Source organism: Physcomitrium patens, chromosome 15 (assembly GCF_059467195.1).
Source record: "Physcomitrium patens ecotype Gransden chromosome 15, ASM5946719v1, whole genome shotgun sequence".
Lineage (NCBI taxonomy): Eukaryota > Viridiplantae > Streptophyta > Bryopsida > Funariales > Funariaceae > Physcomitrium > Physcomitrium patens.
The window spans coordinates 1820934-1843857 of record NC_143424.1 but is presented as its reverse complement, the minus strand read 5'-3'; the positions used below and the strand labels follow the sequence as shown (position 1 = coordinate 1843857).

Here is a 22924-nt window from a genome sequence, read left to right as displayed (position 1 = left end):
GCAGAAGGGTTGTCCAATCATCTTGTTGGTAGTTGATAGTACACCTTAAATATTGCTCCAAGACTTGGTTTACGCGCTCTGTTTGTCCATCAGTTTGAGGATGGAAAGCCGAAGATAGCTTTATGTCCACTTTTAAAATCTTGAAAAGGATCCTCCAAAATCTTGACACAAATTGAGTTCCCCTATCCGATATGATATCTTTAGGTAATCCATGATAGCGATAGATATTATCAATGAAAAGCTTAGCTGTTTCTTCACCTGTGATAGATTTTATACATGGCACAAAATGTGCCATCTTGGTGAAACGATCTACTATCACAAATATAGAATCATAAGATCTTGAGCTTGAAAGATCTGTGATGAAATCCATAGAAACAGAAGACCATGGTTGTTCTGGTATAGGTAATGGCTGAAGAAGTCCATAAGGTCGATGACGAGGAATTTTTGATCTTGAACAAATATCACATGATTGTACAAAGTCTTTGACTGACTTCCACATTTGTGGCCACCAAAAATCTCTTGATATGAGTTCCAAAGTCTTATTATATCCAAAGTGCCCTACTGCTGGAAAGTCATGACATGCTTGAAAAACACGTAAACGTGCTTCTCCTTCTGGAACATATAGGCGTCCTTCAAAATATAATAGATTATTCTTGAACTCGAACTTAGAAGGATCATGAGACTTGGAAGAATTATTCTCGATATCATGAACAAGAGGGTCTGAGGACATACTGGACTGGATTTGCTTGAGAAAAGTTGAATCAACAGTCAATGTTGATTTCATTGCTCGGAGATGAAATTGCTCCGGTTTCAAGAGGACCGTTCTTTGTTGCTCAAAAGTTGCATCTCCTTCTTTTGGTGCAAAATAAGAACGTCTAGATAGGGCATCAGACAAACCTTGTTGTTTTCCTCGCCGATAAGTGATAATGAACTCGAATCTTGACAAAGACATACTCCAACGAGCTTGACGACGTTTCAACACGCGTGCTGACATGAAATACTCGAGGTTCTTGTGATCTGTATACACAGTGACTGGACTAGAAGCGCCTTCTAGATAATGATGCCATTCTTGAAAGGAATCCACGATCGCAAGAAGTTCTTTATCGTGGATCTCATAATTGATCTCGGCTGCTGAGAATTTTCTTGAATGAAAAGTTATTGGATGAAGTTTGTCATCTTATCCCATTTGTGATAAAACTGCACCCAAGGCAAAATCTGATGCATCTGTTTCCATAAAAAATGCCTTGGAAAAGTCAACACGATATAAGACTGGTGTAGAGACAAACGATGTCTTCAAGGCTTCAAATGCTAATTCCGCTTCTTGATTCCATTGGAATTTATCTCTACTAGTCAAGCGTGTAAGTGAAGCTGCAACTCGTGAGAAATCTTTGATGAAGATCCGATAGTAATTGGTGAATCCCAAGAAACATTGGACATCTCTTACTGTCCTTGGAATCTTCCAATCCATGATTGTTTGGACTTTCTTAGAATCCATCATGAGACCATCATTTGAAATGATGTATCCTAAAAAGTCAATTTGAGTAGTGTGAAATACACACTTTTCCATCTTGGCGTACAATCCTGCATCTCTAAGTTTTTGTAATACTTGACGAACATGTATTTCATGTTCTTCAACGTTCTTAGAATAGATCAGGATATCGTCTAGATAGCAGACGACAAAATTGTCTAAGAATTCACGAAATACATCATTCATGAGATGTTGAAAAGGAGCTGGTCCATTCGTGAGTCCAAAGGGCATGACATTATATTCGAAATGTCCATACCTGGTTCGAAACGCAGTCTTCCATTCATCTCCTTCTTTGATCCGTACTAGATTATATGCTCCTCTTAGATCTATTTTTGTATAGATCTTAGCTTGATTCAACTGGTCAAGGAGCCCTGATATCAAAGGTAATGGATACCTGTTCTTGATTGTGATCTTGTTGAGTCCTCGATAATCAACACACATTCGTAAAGATCCATCTTTTTTTTTTACGAATAGAATTGGAGCTCCTGCTGGAGATTTTGAATGGCGTATGAAATTCTTTGCTAAATTCTCGTCAATATATGTCTTGAGTTCAGCCATCTCATCTTGCGATAAACTGTAAATTGGTCCAAATGGTGGCTGAGTTCCTTCCTTGAGGTCGATTGAACAATCATATGGGCGATGCTCAGGAAGAATATCTACATTTTTTTTTCTCAAAAACGTCTTGATACTCTTGATATTGACTTGGAATGCCAATTGAAGTCTTTACGTTTTCAGAAATAGATGCAGCATAAATAGCAAAAGTTGATCCTTCTTTTGCTGCGTGTATAAATGCTTTTGCACCTATAAGTACGAGTTATACTATACTAGACTTATAATTTTTTACTTAGTTGGTAGAACTATTAATAACGCTTTGAGAAAAGTCAAGTTTACGCGAATTCCAATCTATTCGAGGGTTATATTTTTTTAGCCAGGATAAACCTAAAATAACTGGATTGGACGGGGATTTAATTATGTTAAAAGCTATGTAGCTATCATGACCGTCTATTGTTACTTTTATAGGATGAGTTTCATGAGTGACATCTCCAGAAGACAAGGGACGACCATCTATGACTTCTACATGTACTGATTTAGGTTTCTATACAAAAGGTATTTTACGACTTTTAACAAATTATTCATCTAAAAAACATGCTGAGGCTCCCGAATCTAATAAAGTAGAGGCTTTGTAATTCTTAGGTCCTAAATATAAGTCTATTATAAAACAAGGAGAGGGTTTTGAGGAGAGGATAGGACCTTCATTAGGAATTGTACAAGGTTCCAACTGCATGGTCCCTATTTTAGCTAGACGAATCCGTTTTCTGACATGTTGTCTTCTTTGACCGTCGTACCCCTCATTTTATAGTTGCGTCGTTTCTTTGGACAATGTTGAGCAGTGTGCTTAGGTTCTCCGTAATATAAACATAATCTTTCTTGATGACGACGAATCTTTTCTTGATCAGTTAGGGGTTTAAAACGTACCGCGTCAATTTGCATGTCTTCTACTTTCGAATGTACGTTTGGCAAAGATGTTGATGTTGCCATTGAGTAATAACGTTGAGGTTCCCGTGAATGATTCTCAGAACAAAATTCGAAAAGTCGATTATCACATTTTACTGCATAATCGATTGCTTGACTCAAAGTGTGATGATCAGGTAAGTTGAGCATCAATTTCTTTACTTTGTATTGCAATCCATAAAAAAATTGACTGATGAGTGCAGCATCATCCCACTTGATGTCAATTGCAAGTTGTCGAAATTATGAAGCATATACTGTTACTGAGCGATTTCTTTGTCGCAGAATTCGGATCTTATTTGTTGCAACATGAGTTGTATCGTGTTTACCATACAAAGATCGAAACTCTACCAAAAAAGCTTCCAAATTATCCAATATTGGATTTCGTTGTTCAAGAAAAGACGAAAACCACGATAATGCAGAACCAGAAAGTAGAGTGCCAATAAACCTGACTTGTGATCCTGAAGTTGGATAGCTTTGCGGTTGAAGTTCAATTGCCAATTGTACTTGATTGATGAACCCTTGAAACTTTGATCTCGTACCATCAAATTTCTCAGGTAAGGTAATTCTTGGTTCTCTAGTGCTTACAGGGTGTTGTACAATTGGAGAAGAAACGTGATTTGTTGTAGATGTTGAAGCAGCTCCGATCATCTCTATATCTCCACTTTTTGCTATTCTTGTTCTTTCTTGTGTTGGTGAATTGAGTTGATACATCGCAAGCATTAACTCCCTCATTTGCTCTTGCATTTGTGCCATTGAACTCTTCATTTCAACAAGCTCTGCCATAATGACACTAAGAAGAAAAATTTGTTTGATATTGCTCAAGACAAAAGAAAAGAAAGACTTGATAACAAAGAAGATATTAAGAACAATATCAGTTTAGAAGTGGGTAATCCGCAAACTTCTAATACGCTTATGTCTTGTCAAGAGAAAGGGGTAATCCACTCTTACTCAAGAAAAACAAAGCTCTGATATTGTAAGTGTACTCTTGTCAATCTGTCAAGGACAAGAACTCGATGAAAAATAATTCAGACAAGTGAGCCTTCACTCAAAGAGAGGTAAATAAACAAATATATATATTGAAAGAGAAATTGGAATGGCTATTGCCAAAAGACAAGAAAACTAGAGACCCTTGAAACTAGACTAGAAGCAAGAAAGGAGTTCACAAGAGTGAAGAGAGCTTCACTCTTGCCTCTATATATACTATCTAACTAGAAGCCACGAGGCGATATTCTATAAGACCTCTAATATGTGTTGACTTTCTAAGCCACATGTCTTTGCTTGCAAGGCAAGTTTTCTATGAGTGGACTACGTAGTTAGCTTGTCCTTTAAGCTACCAACATGTGTGGCACATGGCTAACTTGTTGACCAAGTTTCTAACCTAAAAGTCAACTATGGACTCCTATAAGGTCAAAGCAGCGTCTATGAAGCTTCTAGGAAGCTTTTCTAGAAGATATTACACAATTAACCTACTTTTATCTACTTTAACATACTTTTATCGACTCTTGTAGGTAATTTTATGTATATCCGTGACACATAATCAAGTTAATTACTTTACAAGATTAGAAGGAAAATCAAGCCCTACTTCTATTGAGAACAACTTGGTAGGTGAATCTCTTTTTAACATTTCTACTCATCTTACTTGGTACAACCACATTGCAAAAAATTTAAATTTTAATCAATTTTTGGAAGAGTTTTTCAACCATAAATGATATAAGCTTAGAATTAGTAGCAGTCATTTTGCTATTATAAAAAAATAATTATATTATTGAGGAATAGATGATCTTCATAAATAATGTATAGTGGTTAATGAAGTACCAGCGATATTAATGCCATGCCATAATAGTGCATATAAAAGTTACTTTTTAGGTAGATTGATGGCTCAAAAGGCAAAGAAAGTTGGATATTATTGGCCTATCATGTTTTAAGATGCATATAATTATGCTAAAAGATGTAATGCTTATCAATATTATGTAATAAATAACTTGCATATGATACTTCCTCTCTACATATCCTTGCCTTTGATTTCTTTTGAAAAATAGAGAATTAATTATATAAGAGAAGTTCATTCTAATTCTTTAAGAATCATGAAACACATTGTAGTAGCCACAAAATATTTAATCAAATGGATTGAAGCAAGAGCTATAAAAACCAATGATGTTATCTATGCAGCTAATTTTATATATGAGCAAATCATTACTTGATTTTATTGTTTCAAAATTTTGATTAGTGATCGAGGAACAAACTTCTTGAACAATGTGATAGAAGAGATGATCAATAGATTAAATATAAACCATCATATGATTATTCCTTACCATCTACATACTAACAATCGTATGAAAAGGATGAATCAAACATTAGAAAATATCTTAAGAAAAATAGTACAAGAGTCAAAGAAGGATTAAGTCACAAAATTACTAACAGTCTTATAGACATATTATACAATCTACAAGGTGACAACCAAGGCCACTCCATTTTCTTTAATGTATGAAATAGAAGCTATATTATCCATAGAATTTGAGATCAAATCTCTAAGTATAGCAATAGAGGATTGGTTAGTCATCTAAGAATCTTTAAAGAATAGATAAGAATAATTGAAAGGCCTTGATGAAAATTGAAGGATTAAGACTCAATATATAGAAGAAATTCAAAGAAAGAAAAAGAAATAAATAATATTAATTATTTAATAAAATAAATATCTTATTTTATTTTTAAAAGATATATTATAGAAGAATTTTAGATATAAAAAGAAGAAAAAATAAAATAAATTATTATAAAAAAATAAATTTTAAAAAATAAAAAATAACTTGGTCTAAAAAATAATTATAAGAAGTTAGTATAAAAAGGATTTAAATAAAATAAGAGAGAATAAAAAAGAAAAAGAATTAGCCACCAATGTCTTAAAAGATAAGGTAGTTGAAACTACCTTTAATAGTCATGGTAGTTAGAAATAAGGTGTTCAATTGTTCTTATATTATTTTGGCCTTTGTATATATTAAATTATAAAAATATTTTTATTTTTTATTTTTTTATAGAGGCCTTGGAAATTATAAAAGAATAGAACTTTATTACTTTATAATCTATCTAAATTCAAAATAATAATATTTGTGGAGTTCTTTTGAACATGCATGTAGATAAGTTTGTATCAAGGACATAAATCTTAAAGAAAAAAAACTTTAATACACTCACTATCAAGGATATGAATCTCAAAGAAAGAAATCCTTAATGCACTCTTGTATCATTCAAAAGAACTAGAAAGTCACTCAAAGATGATATAGTATTAAACTAGAATAACTACTGTTAAAGATAAAAAGATTAGAAAGTCCTGAAACAAGACTAAAGACTAGAAAGATATTGACAAGAAATAAGAAGGCTTCATTCTTGCCTCCATATATACTCTTAACTAGGAGCTATATGGCATTGTCGTATAGGACCTCCAAAACATGTTGACTTTACAAAACACCTATTTTAACTTACAAAGTAAGTTTTTTATATATATGCCACATAGTTAGTTTATTCCATAAGCTTCAAATATGTGGTTAACTTATTGACCAAGTTTCTAACCTACCAATCAACTACAAATGTATGTAAAATCAAAGCAATGTCTATAAAGCTTCTAGAAAGTTTCTTTAGAAAATATTAAAAAAATAAATCTATATTTATTTATTTCAATTTAATCATATAAATAAATATTAGAATAAATATGTATGTCCGTGACATTATCTTCTCTTTAAGAAGAAAATTCTATCAACAGTGGTCTTCGTATATTGAAAAAATCAAAGATACAGCAAATTATATTTGTCACATACTCTGATCTTTGTACTCTTTAAATATAGTTAATAGGTCCTCTCAACTATTGATAATGTCCCATAATAAGGTAGAAAGACCACCATGTTATTTAATTGTTGTTAAGGCCTTCGTAACTTCTTTCAAATAAAATATTTGGAACATTGTTAGGACTTATTTTTATTATAGAAAAAGAACTTTCAAGTCACCGATATATAGCATCGTCAAGGTTAATGTCAAGGACATGAACTAAAAGGTGATGCATAAACCAATGAAATCTAAGTCAAAGAAAGAGTAACAAAATAGAAATAAGGAAGTATGTATATTAAAAAAAAATTGGAATGGCTTATTACCAAAAGATAAAGAAACTTGAGACTCTTGAAACAAGTCTAAAAGCAAGAAAGAAATTGAGAAGAGTGAAGAGGGCTTCACTCTTGTCTCTATATATACTATCTAACTAGAGGCTATGTGGCGATGTTCTATAAGACCTCCAATATGTGTTGACTTTGTAGGACACATGCCTTGACTTACAAGGCAAGTTTTTCTACATGTGGACCACATAGTTAGCTTGATCTTCAAGCTAACAACATGTGTGGCACATGGCCAACTTGTTGACCACTTTTTTAATCCAAAAAGTCAATAATAGATATCCTTAAAGTCAAAGCAATGTCTATGAAGCTTCTAAAAAGTTTTTATAGAAGATATTATAGAATTATCTTACTTTTATTTATTTTGACTTACTTCTGTCTATTTATACATGTAATTATTGGCTTACATGTGTAGGTCTGTGACATTCCCCCCTTTTTAGGAATGAGTTCTATAAGGAGCAGTCATCATATGTTGAGAAAATCTATGATGCAAAAAATTATATTCACCACATATTTAGATCTTTGTTCTCTTCAAAGATGGTTGATAGGGCCTCTCAACCATTGATAGTGTCTCATACCAAGGCGAGAAGACCATCCTATTATTTAATCATTGTTAAGGCCTTTATAACTTCCTTCAAATAAAATATTTGGAACATTGTCAAAAGCTGTTTTTATCTCTAATAAAATTACCAAACATTGGAAGTCTCTTCCACGGTCGTGATATTAAATGCATTGTATCTTGCCATCTATTCAAGGAAAAATATGTCATTCTTGAGGAATTTCACCTCGATTGTATCATCTTAAAGGTTAAGAAAATTACAATGTTTTGTCCGACATATCAACAAATAAAGGCTCTTGAGTCAAATCCACTAGTTGTTGGTTTTCTATCTCCTTAGCATCACAACTACAAAGAAGCTAAAAATAAGAATTGAAAGTAGAATGTTATCTTGCCTAGATCTTTTTTCTTTTATAGGAAAGGTTTTCATCTTGATTTTGATAGATGTGGTCGATAAAAAGCCTTCACCGCCTTTGCTGCATTTACAAGATTCTTTACTAGCTTCCAAGTGCATTTATTAATATCGTATCTGTGCTAATAGAAAAGATATTCTAATTTATTTTGGCGCTGCGTTAAATCTACGACTTCTTCCACTTCGAACTCTTTATTATTATCGACTTCTATAAGAAGAGGTGGAGCTTGTCTTCTTTTTGGTATGTCCACTCTTGTTTGGTTCAAAAAGAGACACATGAAATACTGGATGGATTTTCATTGATTCAAGTAGGTATAAATGATATACAACTGGATTGATTTGTACAGAAATACGAAATAGTCTAAGCCTACAATAGTCCAATTTGTCACATGGATAAGTGGTCTTAATATTGCAAAAAAATAACCATACCATGCCACCTATGTAGAATGGTGGTCATTCTTTTTGATAGACATGTGTATTGATCTTTTGTTGTTCTTGATCTTCTTTTAATTGTGCCTTCATTGTTGCATATAGCTCTGATAAATGATTTGCCAAATCTTCTGCCACAATATTATTAGCTTTTAAAAAGTCAAAATGTACCATCTTGGTAAAACAATCTACTATCACGAATATAGAGTCATAAGAACCTGAGATTGGAAGATCTATGATGAAATCCATAGAAATAAAAAACCATGGTTGTTCTGAAATAGGTAATGGTTGAAGAAGTCCGTAAGATCGATGATGAGGATTTTTTTATCTTAAACAAATGTCACATGAGTGAACAAAGTCTTTCACACCCTTCTATATTTGTCGCCACCAAAAATCTCTATATATAAGCTCCAAAATCTTATTGTATCTAAAATGTATTGGTGCTGGAAAGTCGTAACATGCTTAAAAAAAACGTAATTGTGCTTCTTCTTTTGAAACATATAATTGACCTTCAAAATAGATTAGGTTGTTTTTGAACTCAAACTTAGAAGTATCTTGGGACTTAAAAGAAGGATTCTTGATATTGTGAATAAGAGGATTAGAAGACATACTTGATTGGATTTGTTTCACAAAGGTCGAATCAACAATCAATGTTGATTTTAGTACTTGAAGATGAAAATGCTTTGGCTTTAAGAGAATTGTTCTTTCTTAATGTCACGGCCATAATCATGTAAGCTAATAATTACATATAGAAATAGGTAGAAGTAAGTAAAAGTAGATAAAAGTAAGTTAATTCTATAATATTTAATATAGAAGCTTCCTAGAAACTTCCTAGACGCTGCTTTGACTTCATAGGTGTCTTTAATTGACTTTTTGGATTAGAAACGTGGTCAACAAGTTGGCCATGTGCCACACATGTTGTTAGCTTGAAGATCAAGCTAACTATGTGGCCCACACGTAGAAAAACTTGCCTTGTAAGTCAAGGCATGTGTCCTACAAAGTCAACACATATTGGAGGTCCTATAGAACGTCGCCACGTAGCCCCTAGTTAGATAGTATATATAGAGACAAGAGTGAAGGCTTCTTCACTCTTGTCAACTCCTTTCTTGCTTCTAGTCCAGGTTCAAGAGTCTTTAGTTTCTTGTCTTGTGGCAATAGCCATTCCAGTTTCCTTTTAATATACCTACTTGTTTATATTTTGACTTATTATATCGAGGTAGCCTTTTGGTGTATATTTTCCCTCATCAAGTCTTTGTCCTTGACACCTAATCAAAAGATGCATGTCCTTCTTTTGGTGTAAGATAAGAATGTCTAGAAAGGGTGTTTGACAAATCTTGTTGTTTTTTGGCTTGATATGTGAACTTGAAATCAAATCTTGATAAAGACATGCTCTAATGAACTTGGTGATGATTTAAAACATGTACTCACATGAAGCACTCAAGATTCTTGTGATCCATGTATATAATGACTGGATTAGAAGTGCCTTCTAGATGATGATGTCATTTTTGAAATGAATCCACGATTGCAAAAAGTTCTTTGTTGTGAATTTCATACTTAATTTGGGATGCTAAAAATTTTTTGGAATGAAAAGCTACTGAGTAAAGTTTATCATCTGCTCCCATTTGTGATAATACGGCATCCAAAGCAAAGTCTGATGTATCTGTTTCCATAAAAATATGCCTTAAAAAAGTTGACACAATACAAAATTGGTGTAGAAATAAAGGCTGATTTCAAAGTTTCAAAAAATGCTTCAACTTCTTTGTTCCACTCAAGTTTGTCTTTGCAAGTCAAACGTATAAGTGGAGTTACAACTCGAGAGAAGTCTTTGATGAAGATCCGATAATAGTTGACAAAGTCTAAAAAATATTGGACATCTTTTATCATTTTTGAAATCTTCCAATCTATAATCGTTTAAATTTTCTTAGAATCCATCATAAGTCCATCATTTGAAATGATATATCCTAAGAAGTTAACTTGAGTAGTGTGGACTACACACTTTTCTATTTTGGTATAGAGTTCCAAATTTCTTAATTTTTATAACACATGACAAACATGAAGTTTATGTTCATCTATGTTTTTAGAATAGATCAAGATGTTGTCTAGATAACATGTAACAAAATCATCTAAAAACTCTCAAAAAATATCATTCATTAGATGTTGAAAAGCTGTCGGTGCATTTGTAAGTCAAAAAGGCATGATGTTGTATTCAAAATGCCCATACCTAGTTTAAAATGCAGTCTTCTATTCATCTCTTTTTTTAATGCGTATTAGATTGTATACTCTCCGTAGATCTATTTTTGTGTAGATCTTAGCTTCATTCAAATGATCAAGAAGTCCAGATATCAAAGATATAGGGTACCTATTTTTGATGGTGACCTTGTTGAGTCCTCGATAATCAACACACATCTGCAATGATCCATCTTTCTTCTTTACAAATAAGATTGGAGCTCCTACTGGTGATTTGGAATCGTAAATAAAATTCTTGGCCAGATTTTCTTCAATATATTCCTTGAGTTCAACCAATTCATTTTGTGATAAATTATAGATTGGTCCAAATGGCGATTGTGCTCCTCCTTAAAGTTCAATTCGGCAATTATAGGGACGATGTTCTAAAAGAGTATCCACATTTTTTTTTTTTCAAATGCATCTTGAAATTCGTGATATTGATTGGAAATGTCACTTGAAGTCTTTGCATCATTAGAAATAGGTGCGGTATAAATAACACAAGGTGATCCTTTTTTTTGTAGCATGCAAGAAAGCTCTTACATCTACAAACATAGGTTTAATTACACTAGTCTTATGACTTTCTAGTAGATTAATTTCACTCTTAATTATGCTTTTAGAGAAATCAAGGATATGAGAAATTTAATCTATGAAAGAATTATATTTTTCTAACCATGATAAACCTAAAATGACTAGATTAGATAGAGATTTAATTATATTAAAGATTACGCAACTACTATGACCATTTATTGCTACATCTATAAGAAGTATTTTATGAGTAATATCTCTCAAAGACAATGGATGACCATCTATGACTTCTACATAAATAGGTTTGGTTTTTTCTACTAATAATATTTTATAACTTTTAACAAATTCTACATCTAAGAAACAAGCTGAGGCTCCTAAATCTATCAATGCAGAGGCTTTATAATTATTAGGTCCTAAACATATATCTATTATAAAACAAAGAGAGGGTTTTGAAGAGAAGATAGGATCTTCATTAAAAATTGTACAAGATTTGAGTCGCACAGTCACTATTGTAGCTAGACAAATTTGTTTTCCAATACATTGTCTTCTTTGACAGATGTGTTCCTCATTTTATAATTTTGTCACTTCTTTGGATAATTTTGAGCAGTTTATTCAGGTTCTCTATAGTATAAGCACAATCCTTCTTGATGGTGATGAGTCTTTTCATACTCGATAAGAGGTTTAAAACGTATTGCATCAATTTGCATATCCTCTACTTCTAAATGTATGTGTTGAGGAGATGTTGGTCTTGCCATCAAATTGTAGTAATATTAAAGCCCATTTGTATGACTCTTAGATCAAAATTTAAATAGTCGATTATTGCATTTTATAGTAAAGTCAAATGCTTGATTCAATGTTTGAGGATCATGTAAGTTGAGCATCAATTTTTTTACTTCATATTGTAATCCAAAGAGAAATTGGCTAATAAGTGCACCATCATTCTATTTGATATCAGTTACAAGTTGTCAAAACTGTGAAGCATATAACGTTACAAATTGATTGCCTTCTCACAAAATATGGATCTTATTAGTTGTAACACTAGTTGCATCATGTTCTCTATACATAGACCAGAATTTTACAAAAAATACCTCTATATTATATAATATTGGATCTTGTTGTTCAAAAAAAGATGAAAACCACGATAGTGCTAAACTTGCATTTGTACTATTGCACTGTTCATTTCAACAAGCTCTACCATAATAATACTCAAAAAAATATCTCATATCACTTTAGAGAAGTAGAGAGAGGACTTGGATACAAAAAAAAAAATACTAAAAATAAAATTAGTTTAGAAGAGGATAATCTAGAACTTCTAATATGCTTATGTCTTATCATGAAAAAAGAGTAATCCACTCTTAATCAAAACAAGACAAAGCTCTGATATTGTAAATGAACTCTTATGAATCTATCAAGGACTTGAACTAAAAGATGATGTATAAATCAATGAAATCCATGTCAAAGAAAGAGTAATAAAATAGAAATAAAGAAGTATGTATATTAAAAAGAAACTAGAATGGCTTATTACCAAAAGACAAAGAAACTTGAGACTTTTGAAACTAGACTAGAAACAAAAAAAGAATTGATAAGAGTGAAGAAGGCTTCACTCTTATCTCTATATATAGTATCTAACTAGGAACTACATGGCAATGTTCTATAGGACCTCTAATATGTGTTGACTTTGTAAGACAAATGCTTTGACTTACAAGGCAAGTTTTTCTATATGTGGACCACATAATTAGCTTGATCTTCAAGTTGACAATATGTGTGATTGATGGCCAACTTGTTGACTACTTTTTCAACCCAAAAAGTCAATTATAGATATATGTAAAGTCAAAGCAACATCTATGAAGCTTCTATAGAAGATATTATAGAATTAACTTATTTTTACCTAATTCTACTTACTTTTACCTATTTATCCATATAATTACTGGCTTACATGTCTATGTTTGTGACAGTTAATCACAAAGAGAGTATAAAGTAAGATACCTCTCACTTCCTATATCCGTTATTTATAGGTGGTCACTATTGCTTAAATAGACAACTTCCATCTTTTGATGAATACATTTATCTATCATTCTACCAAGACTATCCATTGTAATCTTATCTATTATAAAAATATGCGTCAAGTATATTTTGTATATTCTTAAGATCCTTTGTCCATTCATCTACTTTATCTCTTGGTCTTCTTACATATCAACAACCAATCTTTTAATCAATAATAATTTACTTAAAGTAATATCCTCTATAATATTACTTATTCTACTTTTACATTTATTTATATACTTTAACACTTTTACTTTGCTATTAGTCAAAAAATTCAATCCTATTTTTTTTTCAATATAACATGTCTATTCTATAAAAGAAGTACAATTTAAGTAAGATTGAATTTTACTTTCTATCTTTATTTATAGTTTGTATATACTTGTGGTCTTAAAGGACTAAAGAACCAAGAACTGACGGATTCAATTTAAGAACCATCATTTGTTGATTTATCGGATGAGACATTGCAAATAACACAACCTTTGAGACAATGTAATAGGGATGAAGACCTTTAAGAATGACATGTTCTTCTTCAAATAGATGGCAAGATATAATGTGTTCAATATCACAACTTGGAAAAAGACTCGCAATGCTTGGTGATTTTATTGGAGGTGGGCATGATTCTTGATGGTATTACAAATGATTTATTTGAAAGAAGTTATAAAGATTTCAACAATGATCAAATCCCAAAGTGGTCTTCTTGCTTTAAAATGGGACATTATTGATGGCTAAGAAGACCAATCAACTACCTTCAAAAGAAACAAAGATTAGAATATGTGGCAAATACAATTTGTTGCATCTTAGATTTCAACATATGAAGACCGCTTCTTACAAAAGTCATTCCTAAAAGAGAGAATAATATCACAGATATACATATATATTATAATAAATACTTGTATGATTAGGTAGAAGTAGATTAAAATAGATAAAAATAGATAAAAGTAGGTTAATTTCATAATACCTTTTAAAGAAGCTTTCTAGAAGCTTTATAGATGTTGTTTTGACTTAACATGTGTTTGTAGTTGATTAATAGACTAAAAACTTAGTCAACAACTTAACCATATATTGATAGCTTACAAAACAAGCTAATTATGTGGCACACATATAAAAAACTTGCCTTACAAGTTAAGATATGTGTCTTGCAAAGTCAACATGTTTTGGAGGTCTTACAGGACATCGCCACATAGCTCCTAGTTAAGAATGTATATGGAGGCAAGAATGAAGCCTTCAATTGGAGTTTGTGTTTGCAAAGTTTAAGATCTAAGGACTGCATTTCACACACATTTGAGGAACAAACATTTGAGCTCTTTGAGTCACTTTCATTTTTTTTAAATCATGTGTATTTGTCTTGTATTTGGCCAAGGAATTTTTATTGTGGGAGGGAGGCCCTACAACTTAAATGACAACGTGGACCATGGAATGATTGACAAACTGCAGTGAGAATGCAACCCAGTTGTTGAGCTACAAACGAACAGAGTGGCGCCAATTCACTATCTCTCATCCAATAGGATGAAAAAGAACCGAGACCACAACTTCAACACGGAATTACAAATTTGAAGATGCCTTCGGGGCAGAAACAGGTGTTGAAAAATGCCCCCGAATATGCGCATTCGCTATTCTTTGTATTTTAATATGACATAAATAATACTTTATTTAAAGGTTGGACAAGAAAAAAACTCCACAGAATCTTCATATACCACCAAATATCTTCAATGCCGCCGTCGAGAATCTAAATTTGTCCCATGTACAGTGTCGTGGTACAAAAGCAAAAGCCTAAAAATTTAAAGTTTGTGATATTGACTTTATAGATTTTTTGTTATTTTAATTTTATTCTCATTTTTCTATGAGTCAACAAGGTTGACATGGGTGGGGTTGAATGCTTGGCGGATTTTGAAGTCAAGGCTGTAACCTTCATGGTCAGACATTCAGTCAAATATTTCCACCTTCTTATCTTCATGACTAAGTAAAGGATTGTTTTGTGGTGTGGAGAGAGGATTTTTAGTGTTTGCAATTTAATGACATACTTACAACTCATTCTTTGCCAGTACTTTGGTTGGGCAGAGTGCCTTAGCACAAGAATATTGCCATCCCTGAAGATAGTAGGTTTGATGCCGTTTTCAAAAAAGAATAATAGCTAAATGTGGTGGTTATATATACAAATTTGGTGAGGAACTTTTTCATGGGAATGTATGACGAAATTTGTGATTATGCTCACTTAAGAAACGTGTTCTGGTGCTTGATGCATTGGGTAACTGAAATGGTTGTCAAAGAGAAGTTTAATGAATTAAATGTTGGGTATTCTTGCACATTCATAATTCTCATAGACCTTTGTCAAGGTATGAATATATTCAATGGCCTAGAAGATATTGTAACTATCTAAACTTTGTTGTTGATATTGTTTATGTTTGTTGAAAAATAAGTTAGGGTGTTTTATCTAGGGACAAAAAAATATATACATATTACAGAACACTAAGATTTTCTACCAATTTTGAGGGGTAGAATCTATTGTATCTCACCGTATATGTACAAAAGGACATTAGTTTTTAAAGATCTTCATCCCAGTTTAAACATTGTAGTGGTTGTGAAAACTGAAGTGGTTTATTTGACAGGTTTAAAAGTAATGGTTCTTAAACTAATTCTTTTGATTGTGAACTTTTTTTCTTGTGAAAAATATTTTGCAAATCAATCACATGGAAATGTAAGAAAGAATAAAAGAATAAATATAAATATGTGTATGGAGATATGTCTCTTTCTTATACTATCTTATTAGTATTATCATTATTATTACATTCCAGATTATATGGTTTTCATGAATAAAAATTATCATTTTCAATTTTTGCAATCTACTAAAAAAACATTTAATAGCCTTTGCCAATATTTAGCCAAAGTTTACAGAAAACGCTACTGAAATTATCCTAAAATAAATTATGATTTTTTATAAGCTTAGACATTTGTATTGCAGAAAGACATATAATGTTGAAATAAATATTAACATGTATAGTATTTTGGATTACATATATATACTTAATTTATATTTCATATTAATTTGATTAATTATAAAATATATTAAAATTAAGCTGATAAAATGATTATTAATCTTATATTAATTAATTTTAATTAATGATTATAATTTATAATCTGATAAAATTAATTCATATTTCATGTAATTAATTTATGATCTGATAATTAATTTTAAAATTAAGCTGATAAAGTGATTATTAATCTTATATTTTTTTCAAAAACTCAAATTAAAGAGTAAAATTTATCAAAAAAGCATTCAAATTCTACATAAAATATTGAGTTACCAAAATATTTAATATTGAAAAAATGATGTGACAAAGACATGTTTTAGCTTACTTTATAAGTTAATCAAGCTTAAAGTGGTTGTAGTTTTGTAAGTCAAAAACACATGATTTTTAATTATAAATGTCTACACCTAGAACCAAAAATATTCATTAAAATATGAATTCTTTTTAAACAAAATATAAAAATATAAAAAACATGCTCTTTGTACATCTATGTAAAGGTATATCTTATTTTGTCTTATTTGGAAAAAAATTGGATGTTAAAAGTAGAAGACATCTGTTATTTTATTGTTGAACATGTAAATTCACAATAATTTACAGGCATTTGCAATAACCTATTTTTTATATAAGAAAGAAATATATATACATAGATGAATTGTTTAATGTAAAATAAATTATTTTTATTTTTTTATAAATATAGATTCTTAATGAAGGCTGATTTATTTTACAACAAGTCTTAGATTAATCCACATAGTAATTGAATTCTTTCTCTAAAGTTAATGATGAAACATAAAAAAAATGTATAGAAAATATAGAAATAGGTACATTACAAACATATAAATAATTCTTATATTTTTCTAAAATATATTTACGTTTTATTTTTCATATAGCTAATCTAGTATATATGTAATATACAAGTATATGTCTAAATTAGCTCATATACACACATTAATTTAGACATTTGTTCTGATAAAATTTGATACTCCTTCATGCTTCAATATGTTTTTTTTACTGAATATTTAGCTCAAAAAATAAGCACCATAATTGTAATAATAAAATTTTCACATCTTAAAACGATTTTTTATTCGGTGATTACCCTGATTAATTATGTTTCATTTGAGAACATTCATTCATAAATAAATAAAATGAAAAAGGACAATAAGGAAAAAAATAAATTTTCATTATATATATGTATAATTCAAATTTTAATTTATTTTATTTTTTTCCAAAATGAGTTTAAAAATACTATTTCACAAATTCCAAAATCTTCATCATAGAAAAATATCTAATTAAATTTAAAGCAACATTTACAATTATTTCAAAAATAGTTTTTCTGTGAAATATTGTTTTCAAGGTGCTTAAGGAATAGCCCGTGGAAAAGAATAAGATTCTTCTGTGGAGGCTTCAGCACTTGCCATAAAATAGAATCAAGAACAGAAATAAAATTTTAAATTTTACATAAATTAAGCACGAGATGCAAAACTTCTCACAAGTGTTACATAAAGATATAGTTTTTGAAGTACTAAACCAACTTAAAAGAAGTTTTCTTTTATTATTTCAAAATTGTAGATGAAAACTTATCACTTCGAGAGAGAGAGAGAGAGAGAGAGAGACTTGCGACCAAATGACTATAGAAAGGGAAAAGGTATTCATAGTATGGTATATTTTTATTTTGTTTTTAATAAATGTGTTGATTCCGTCTGATTATTTAAAGGGAATCATGCAAATTAATCTAATAAAGATAGATTTGGATTAAAATGGAAGATATAACACAGCATTGTAGCATAATTGAAGTTTGAGATTCGTTTTCTTTTAAGTTTGGTAGTTTCCTTTTCATCTAAAAAATTTTAACAAAAGAAAAAGAAAAAGAAAAAGAAAAAATAGACTGTATTCAAGCCCGTACACTGGAATCATAAAATCATTATTGTTATTATAATAAAAATAAAATAGAAATAATAATAATAATAATCATATGAATGTAAAGCTCAACTTCACCATTCATTGTTCAATTGTAAAATAATTAATTATAAACTGCAGGCTTATGTAAAATAGAATTTATGATGTGAATAATCCTGAAAATTATCTAATGATTTAATTTAAACAGTAGATAAGTAATATGAAACTTAATTATTATATTATATGTAATGATAATTCAAAAAAAGTAAATGTTTTGAAAATATGTTCCAACATTATTTAAAGCCTGTAGTTCTTTACAAAAAAAATCAAAATAATCATGTGAACATTTCAAAATGCAACAAATATGTTAAAAGAAAATTATGTTAAGGTTGATAATATTTTGATGGATTAATACCGACCCAAATATATATATATATATATATATATATATATATTATTATGCTCAGCTAGCATTACTTTAATAAATCAATTTATTTGAGAAGACTAGTGATGTGATTCTCTACACTTCAAAACCACAAGAAATAAAAAAAATAAATTAAACCAAACTTTTTGTGCCTGGAATCTTAGAAGACCTTGCCCACTTCAAACACACAGCCTTGTATTATGTTGTACATGAGGGACACACAGATATTATTTCCCACGCAGGAATAAAAAAAATCAATAACAAAAAATCAAGAAAATATGGAAAGATGAATGGGCTCTATTTTAAACACGCGTGCATGCGAATCATAGAAATAATCATATTTTTCAAAAAATCAAAAATGAAAAGATGTGAAACACACACACAAATATATATATATATATATATATATAAACCAAACAAGCTTTGACATTGTACAAGTGTGGAATATACACATAGAGATAAAATCAAGCATGAAATGCTTGCCACCAATGGGATTTGTCCTCAATGGACATGATATTTTTGGGGCGTAGAGCAACACAGACTCCAATTTAAAAGAGCTTCCACAGGGAACTCAGCGAATGCACATGAATTGGACTTGGCAAGGAATGATTTCATTTATTTGTTTGTTTATTTTCTATTGTCTGTAGAATTGACCAAGCCCTTGCCTTGAAGAGGCACATTGACTCCTCACTTTTGGGTTTCTTTTTTTCTCCGATGTGGTTTTCGGCAGCAGGATTTTTTTTTCGCTTGGTAATTAAGTCTTCATTTGCACATGTGTTCAGTTCAGGAACTTACAGCTGTTGCTTTCATAATATGGTGATTTTAAACTAAAACTTTATTTATTAAGAGCACACACATACAGGAAACAGACATTGTTTTAACTGCACCCTTTGAATATTTTTAATGATAATTAAAAGTAATAACTACGTGGACTTCCACAATTAAAACGAAGAATTTTTTAACTTGACCAAGTAAGAAATTTCCCATAAACATTTTTAGTGGATAATTTGCTTAAATGTTTTATACTTGTATTGTTATTAAAAATGAAATAAAGTATTTATGAAGTAGGCAAAAAAAATCCTACTTATCTCAATAAGTATCCTCTTTTCTATTAAAATTGTAAATACTTAATCCATATTATTTTTTATTTTTATTATATAAGGTATTGAAAGTGTACAGACAACATGAATTCACTCCAATGTGCTTCATACTTTCTTTTTGTGAATGCTTATTCATTGAGCCAAATATTAATATTCATCCCATGCAATGATAGAACACCAATATAAGTTGTAGTGTGGCTCAACATGAAGTTTTCAGAACCAAACTTGAAATTGTATGTGTTTGCTTTTAAACAATTCGATGGCAACTCAACTCAAGAAACTAGCAGAATAGCATTGACTAATCAAGTCTGGCAAACTTGCTAGCATTTTAAATGTTTTAAAAAATAAATAAAAATAAATAAAGTTTAATTATTTTTAAAATTAATAGCAAGACATTATGTTCAGATAAATAAACAACCCTAGTCACATGGAAGATAGTAAGCATCCCTTATCAATCAAGCCATTTGGAATCAACTGACCTAGTAAAGAAATATTCAACGATTGTCCCCTCCCCCGAGAAACATGTCCACTCAACAAGTCCATGCTCTATGCAACCATCTGTCAATGGGCAGCAAAGAAGAAGGAGGACGGAGGAAGAAGAATTATAAACTTCTACGCTTTTGCTATTCAATTACATATTTATTATTGTCTTTTGTAAAAATTGGCATCAGGAGCAGATATTATGGGCAGTAGGGAAGGAAACACGTGGCACCAGCATGGACCAGTACACTGTTTTGCGTGTGACAAATTGGATGTTTCCTGGCTCCCCCATTGCAAATGGAAGGTGATGACTCGGCGTGTGGCTGACCCATGCATTGTGAGCAATAATGGGAGGAGGGCCATGGGGGTCGGGGGGGTCAGTTCAGACTATATGCGCAGGTCATGAGATTGGCCTCTTCCAGGCATTTGAGGAGGAAGGAGGACATTAGATTTATATTTTACCAATTCTGCCCTCGTGGCCCACCAGGTCAGCACCACCCCCCATGGCCCACATGTCGCACCCTTGCTGTTCAACTCTTTGACCTCCCATCTGGCCTGTGTGTGTCAATGGGGAGGACATCTATTAAAAGGTCTTTCTGGTTTTTGTGGTGGTTTTTGTGCCTACACATCCTCTGCCCTTGAACATCTTGCTTCATGTAGACTGTTTTTTTTTTTTTTTTTTAATCCTCTTTTTTTTTAAAAAAATGTATTTTTATCAGTGGCTAATTTAGAACTTTAGAATTGGTATTGTGTTGGGTTTTCAGGGTTTAGGGGGTATAATAAGGTCCTAGTTATATTTTATTCCACAAAATATAAATGTGGGTTGTCTCTGTAAAGTGACAAGTGGTACAACATGATAAGGAAGAACCGATTTTTAAGATTTATTGAGGTCAAACAAATCTCTGTGTGAGGAAATGTTCTCTACAGAACTATAAGAATTTTTTGTATTTTTATTTTTATTTTTCCATTATTTCAATGTGCCAACACTATTTTGTGATTGGGATTACCATGTAAGCATAGTTCCATGCCCCACAAATCTTTATCACTACTGTAAAGCCCCAAAAAACATCTCCCAATTTTCGCTCCACTTTGTTGCTACAAGTTCATATCCTTATTGCTATAATTCCACTGTGATGTTCAACATGGGGGTGCAAGGCAATTCTGGAAGAAGAAGAAGAAGAAGAAGAATATGCACAGTGTAGTTTTATTATAAGATTCTGTGGAGCCAATCTGCATGGGGAGGAGAGGCATAATACAATGGAAGCCTCACACATACTCAGGGTGACGAGCATTGCCATTACAGTGCCTTTAAAATGGTTCCATGGCCTGCTTGAAAAAAAGAGAATCAGAGGACCTGGTTTCAGATGGCTCTTAGCAACCTTTCATGTGATCTGCATGCATTAGGGTTTTCTAGGGTTTCTAGCAGCTTCTGCCACCTAGACTGTTGGAGCAAATGATGCTGTAAAAGAAAAATGGAAAGAAGAAACCCTAATCTCCAAACCTCCATTCTAAATTCCAGCTAAACTTTTCCTTTATGTACATGTACATATGTATAAAAGTATGCCAAAATAGCATGATAGATTGAAGCATTGTGATTCCATCAACCTCAATGCAAGTTTTTTATGTACAATATATTTTTTTGAAACATTTGGAGCAATTCCACCCCTTTAAAATCAATAGATTAAAGAGCATGTGCTACCAATTTTGTTTCTCAATCCCTCAAAGCCCCCTTCTATCTTGCAACAAAGCAAGAGAACATACTCAGGAACAAAGCTTTAGCCATGTTGCGTGAAAACACCGCAACCTGTGTTATGCATCCCTTCTTCATCTTCCTCACTCTATTATTGACCCTGAGCTCCAAAACAGATAGGATGTGGGCAGTGTGCAATCTACAGTAGCATTATTATCATCTCTTTCAAAAGCACAAAGACCTCAAACCATGGACAAGTCTTGTCTGTCCCTGCAATAGGAGATGGCCATGTTACACAATCAGCCACCCTATTTTGTGAAGTAACTGAACCACTTTGTTGCTATCCCCCTGTCATTGGGTCAATACACTCGCGTAAAAAAATTAGGGTTGGAAAAGTCAAATTGGTATGAGAAAGTATCTTTGTTTATTTTCAGTAAGCGACACTACAGAATATTTTTTAAAAAAAAAGACTACATCACCAAATGCACAGGCTACACCATTTAGGTGTGAGGTTGGTATCATGGTCCCCTAAAGGAAAGAGAGCTGCTCATAGTTTGCCCCATCACATACGAGGGCCATCTCACAAACCAGTCCCACCTTAAATGAATTATTGGGAGAGCTCCCAAGTGCTTCGAAAGCAAAGAAAAAAAGGGACCCATTCTATCAGCTTGGCCTTTCAAGAGCTATCACCATATTGCTGCATTAGCATTAGGACCCTGCCATAGTCCTTTGTCAAAAATAGTAGTAATAATAATAATAAATCATTATATATGGATAAATGCAAAGTTTGAATAGGCGAGGTAGTGGGTGCACCCATGGCATTGAGCCATCACATCTAAGCACTGGCACTAATTACTTTTACCCAACCTAGCATGAGAGGAAATCAATTTCCACAGTAGAATAGCTTGCCTGTCTATCAATCTGTCTAT

The 22924-nt window shown here is 31.7% G+C and overlaps 1 long non-coding RNA gene across 2 annotated transcripts; it reads left to right on the top strand.

Annotated features, from left to right (window-relative positions):
- The first annotated feature begins 17952 nt into the window (after positions 1–17952).
- LOC141046253 (uncharacterized) lies at positions 17953–21982 on the top strand. Of its 2 annotated transcripts, XR_016506523.1 has the most exons (3): positions 17953–19696; positions 20231–20792; positions 21461–21982. It is a non-coding gene; the product is annotated as an uncharacterized LOC141046253 (long non-coding RNA). The 2 variants fall into 2 exon arrangements; XR_016506522.1 differs by having other exon boundaries at positions 17953–20792.
- Positions 21983–22924: the final 942 nt, after the last annotated feature.